Below are 6,000 nucleotides of genomic sequence, written 5' to 3'. Positions count from 1 at the left end.
AAATAAATAAAAACGTTATGGTATAATTTTATTTATTGAAACATGCCATTTGTTTGAGCATCACAACCTTTCATTTTCTTCCTTATCTTTGTCCTTTTGGCAAAGCTAAGCTCACTCCCGCTGATGTTCTTATGAGTTTACTTCAAAAGAGCGCAGCAGCAAGTACAGAACGTACGGCATGTGGCGATGAGACGTTAAAGCCAATCACACTGGGAATGGGAAAATCTGAAGCAGATTTCTTGTATTTACATTATTCTGTTCTTGTGACTTTAAACAGCGTCAGCCAATTACGAGCTCAATTCGCACAAACCTGGCCATGACTATCTGAGGCCTTTGTTTTCCTTCATGTGTACTGTAAGGGAGTTTTCTGTGCTCAGGGGAAGCTGTTTTTCTAAGCAAGCATGTTGACACATCATTGTACCGCTACACAAGGCCATGATTGGGGCCGTGGGTTTTCCAGCACATTTCAACTTCTGACAGATTGAAGGTTAAGATGTTCTGAATTAGATTTGAATTACAACCACTAAATGCCCCTGTCAGAGTTAATTATGCCTGACACTGGCCATATACATCCAGCTGACTGGCTCTTATAGGAAAGCTCCTAGCTTAAACAAAGACAGACTCTAAAGGCATATCTCCTAAAATTGTCAAAAGATAATGAGCTAACAGAGGCACATTTCTGGTAAAAGAATGCTAATCCATCTTTTAGCCACGACTATGGCTCCGCAAAAATGCCAGCAGGATATTCTCTCACAGCTGTGAAAAGAAGAAGGAAAAAAAAAAGGACGAATCATGAGCCAAAGGGCTTGGTTTTAAGGTTTTGATTATAAGGATCACACAAAACGCATAAACACACAGCAATTTTCTAATGCAGTTCACATCCAAGTGTACAGGCTGTTTTGAGTTCGCTAATATTTGCAGTTGAGTTTCTTGCACGTTTGAGGGATTGGGATTCAAAAGTGTCTTGTTTGATATTATCATAACGTCTAGCAGTGATGAAAATACATCAGGATTTTATTTCAGGGATTATAACAGTTTCTGGGGCTTCGGGGAGGTGGACTCACACAAGCTGCATTAAGAGGCGGCACATAAAATCCAAATGTAAAGCTCCCTTTCACTCCATTGTGGTTGTTTAAGTCTTTTGACACAGTAATTGCCCAGGGCTGTGCACAGGGGAACGAGGTATCCTTAAACAACGGTCAAAGCCTTTGCAAAGAAAAAAAAATGAAAGAATGAAGAAATAAATTAAAATTCCTGTGTGAGATGCTGAAAATAAACAGTGTGCTGAGGCTGGCATCAACAATTTGCAGGACGGCCTCTGCTCTTTCTCAGACCAAGAGCCTCCCAACGTGACTGCAGCTCAGATCACACTTCCCGTCCTCAACCAGGTGTGAAAGACCCATCTCGTGCAAAAACTTGTAATCGTAAGTGATTTCTAAAAGTACAAAGACACTGGAACTATTTTATACTATTTAATCTAGTATTAATTTGTGTACTTTCCTTGATTTTAGAGATTTAGAGAATTGAGTATAAAAATAATCATGTAAATGTGAGATGAAATTGGAAAAAAAATTAAAAATAAATTGCATGTGAAATATGATCACATTTCTGAGCAATAATAAAATGTATAATAATTTTGAGATATAAAGTCACAATTTAGAGATATAAAGTTGCAAGGGTTAAATATTAAATTGCAATTAGTATGTAAAGTTGCAATTGCTACAGATATTCTGAGAAACAGTTGTCAATTTATAAAGGTCATAATTGCAAGATATCATGTTGCAACTGAGATAAATTCACGACTTTTAGAAATCGTCACAATTGCACGATCTAATTTGTAATAAATAGTTGCAACTATGAGATATAAAGTCACAATGATTACAAATAGTCACAATTGTTAAACACAAAATCACAATTCTGAGAAATAGTTTCAATTTTTAGATATAAAGTCACAATTTCAAGATCTAAAGTTGCAATTATGAGTCATAATTGTGAGATGTAAAAATCAGATTGTAACAAAGTAGCAATTACAAAAAAAAAATTAAGTTGCAAATGTAAAATATAAAATCGTATTTGAGTTAAGAAGTCATGAGATTCCAAAAATAAAGCCAACTTACCTTTATCCATTTCTTTATTCAGTTTTCAGTTTGCACTCTTGAAGTGACATACCTAACATCTGTGTAATTTAAACTGAGAGCCTGGCCCAGAAACACCTCATTAAAAACTCCCAAGTACCCTCTCAGGTGTGCCTAAATGGATGCCCACTTCATGACTCTAAAACAACATTACTCGCCGAGCTACACACATCACTGGGGAACCTCAGAGTTGACCCAGAGAACCAGCTCCCCTGCTATTTATAGGTACACATTACACACCAAGTGAAAATTAGGTTACCCAGTAGTGTACACAGAGCAGTGGCCCTCGGGTCCTAGCCGACCCTATGAAGCGTGTTTAACAAAACAGTCACTGAGCTTAATATACTCCGCTTATTATCAAGGGTAGGATTAGGGTAGGATTTGGCAAGCCATAAATATATCATAGCTTCATTAAATCTGGACACTGCGGTAACGTACACCAGAAAATAAATGATTCAACCTCCCAACACTCAGCAAACCCTAAATGCTCTTGTGCAGTGCTATGGGGAAAAAGGCCTGGTCTGAAAGGGCCTTACATATGAAACCACTTAATTAGGGCTCCCAAAACTATGCCCCGCTGTTCCAAGCGCAGGCATTAAGCAGTTGACATGGTGAGTTTGTTGTGGTGGGGCCTAACAGGGTTGTGTTTGTGTATCATCATCAGCTGTTGCGGTCTTAACTCAAATGTTATCTGAGAGGCAAAAGCCATTTAAATCAGCTTTGATGGCTTTTAGGATAATTGTATAAACAACCAATTGCTAGTTTAGAGGGATTACTTCGTCTGAATCAGCCCTCTGGTTCATTTTGAAAAGCACCGGTTAGTGAAATACTCCTGATGGCCAAGTAGGTCTTAAAGGAATAGTCCAGTTTCATAACAACTTGAGCTCAATTACTGCATATGTGGCATAATGTTGATTAGTGAAAAAAAAAAAATCTTTGACTTGTCACTTGTTTCCTTATATAAAAGGATATTACAGTGAGTCACTTTCGATGAAAGTGAATGGGGATCATTTTTCCAGGATTAAAAGGTGAAAAACTATTTTACACAGGCATTTAACTGAATTATTCCGTTATTTGAGCTGTGAGGTTTTATGATCATTTTAGTGTTTACATCTTGTAGCTATATTATCTTAATGGGTATTTTAACATGAATCCATGGGCCCTTTATACTTCCATTGTAAGTGCATCACTATACATATTTATGCTTTTTTTGAGAAAATGAGGGACAAGTGGATGTAATAATATAATCAACCTTATTTTGTAAGTGCTGTTCGGTGAGCTTAACTTGTACTGAACCCGGAGTATTGCTAAAACCATTTTGACGTTCATGCGTAGTGGCAGACATTACATTTAGCAAAACACATTTAAGTATAAAAATTGGTTTAACAGCAGCATGTCCAAGCCGAAATGTTTTTTCTTTAGTTTTTTTTTGTCTAGCCCATATTTCTGACATGCATGTCACAGTTCTTCTGATTCCATCATCCACAAAACACATCGATTATACTCGCCCCATGACAGATCTGGCTAATTGTCGGCCCCGTTGGTTTATTTAAGCTACATACCAGCCTTACATTCTCGAGCATTGCAAGCATACAAAATCAATTCAAGCTCTGTCCTCAGACATGCCTTCGTCGAGCACTTTACGTACAGTAAGAGAATATGCCCTCTAATAATACTGTAATTTCATATATTGGCTTATTTTTCTTTTCCTAAAGAATACATGTGTTGTGTTAAGCTCAGCCGGCAGGAATTTCACTGCGTATATTTGCCTAGACAGAAAATAGACAGTCCAAATCTATCCCAGGTTGCCTCTTGGTGAAAATCTGGCCTTCTTAAAAGGAAAAATATATAGATGAAGGGTTTGGATATCAGATTATCATCAAGTAGCACAAGTTCCCCCTGTATTTTGTAGCAGATTTTAGTATCAAGTCTCGACTTCAAAGTAGCTCATTACACTAAGTCCTGATTTCATGGTCACAGCTGCATTTTATTAGCAATCACAGCATCTATCCATAGTGAGCTGTGGTTTCTTTTTAGGCAGTGGGTGGAATATTACGGCTTATCTTACAGATATCGATGACACTTCAGGCGTATGTGATTGAGGCTCCATCAATGATCATTTGGCATGTGCAAAATCAAGTTGGGCAATTAAATCAAGCCTAAACGGGTTTCTGTCCATTAACAATTGGAATCACACTTAAAAAGTCTACTTCACCAGGCTGATGGTTCTAAAAAGAAATGCAGGAGTTTTTACCTTCTCTGTTGGAGTGCAGATATTATAGCCACTCATGAGTTTCCAGTGCAAGTAATTTTCCTTGCATTTCCCGCCTGGCACACCAGTCATCGGCCTCCTCACGCTCTTGTCAGTCTTGCGGTGAGTCCCAATTTGTGGGGCAAACATGATATGCCAAACAAAATATGTGACGTTATCAATTCCTAATTCAAATGGACACATAAATCGCAGTGGTTTAATTTTTGAGGCAGACAACAATTATTCGAATTCATCCCATTTAATAATACATGCCTGATGGCTGTGTGTTCACAGGGCTCTCGGCACAATCAAGCTCAAGGATCTGTATCGAGTTACTCCTGACTATGAGTAAAAAGAGGACTAAATAAGCAGTGTTTGAAGATTGGACCGTCTAATCACTATATGTGGGCTCACATGAAAGCCTGGGAGGGATTATGATTCAAACATCAGTTCTTAACATATTTCTAACATCGTTGTTTTCTTATTTATCTCAAAGACAAGTTCTCAATATCTTTGAAGAATATAGAAATACATACAAAAGGAACCATGGCACATAAATGTATTACTGTATATAAAAACTGTACGCTATTAAACAACTCTAAAGGAATAGTTGACCCAAACAATAAGTCATTATTTACTCTCATGCCTATTATTTTAACAGTTCAGTCATATTTATCTATTCTATATAATGAAATTTCAAAGTGGCCTATAGAGGGCTGTCAAGCCTTATAATCTATAATAAATAAGCATTGTTTTTATTACACATTTGGTGATAATTATGCTGGGACCATAAACTATATCATTTTTTATATATATATTTTAATAGTGCTGATACTAAATGATGTGCTATAATCTTTCCGATCACTAACACAACACTTGTCAATAAAAGTAAATAAGCGGAAACAAATAAGCAGACGCTATAAACAGACTATGATGATTATAAAAATTCATACAGTATATATTATTATTAAATTACGTCATAACATTCTACCTTTTTGTAGATCTCACCCTCAGGCCATCCAAGATGTAGATCTTTTTCATTGGAACAGATTTGGAGATATATATATTACATCACTTGCTTACCAGTGAATGGGTGCCGTCAGAACAAGAGCCCAAACAGCTGAAAAAACTAAAACTAAAAAACAACCTTACAATAATCCACAGAACTTCAGTCCACCGATTAATATCTGGTGAATCGAAAAGCTGTTTCTAACAAACAAATCCATAAAGATTTTTTTTTTTTAAATGTTAAAAACATCAAGATGCCAAATCTGTGCGTTTTATTTTGTATTTTTAAAGCTTGACAGCCTGATATATAAATGATCTATTATCAAAAGATTCTTACAATCTTTTAATAGCAAACAAGTTTGAATGACACAAGGGTAAAACAATAATACTGCAAATAACAAAAATGCCCTAAATATACAATGTTAATTCATCAAGAGTGAAAAAAACATGTTATATATATTTCTGTATAGAGAAACCTAATTTCTAAGACCCAGTCTATCCGTGACACGAGTTGCTCTCTCAGACAGGAAGGATCAAACATTCTTATGTTCAACGAAAACAAATCATCCACTCTTGTCTTCTCACCTCTCAGCATCTGGAATAAAT

This window comes from Carassius gibelio, chromosome B17 (genome assembly GCF_023724105.1).
Source record: "Carassius gibelio isolate Cgi1373 ecotype wild population from Czech Republic chromosome B17, carGib1.2-hapl.c, whole genome shotgun sequence".
NCBI classification, from domain to species: Eukaryota; Metazoa; Chordata; class Actinopteri; order Cypriniformes; family Cyprinidae; genus Carassius; species Carassius gibelio.
Note: the sequence above shows the minus strand (reverse complement) of the source record.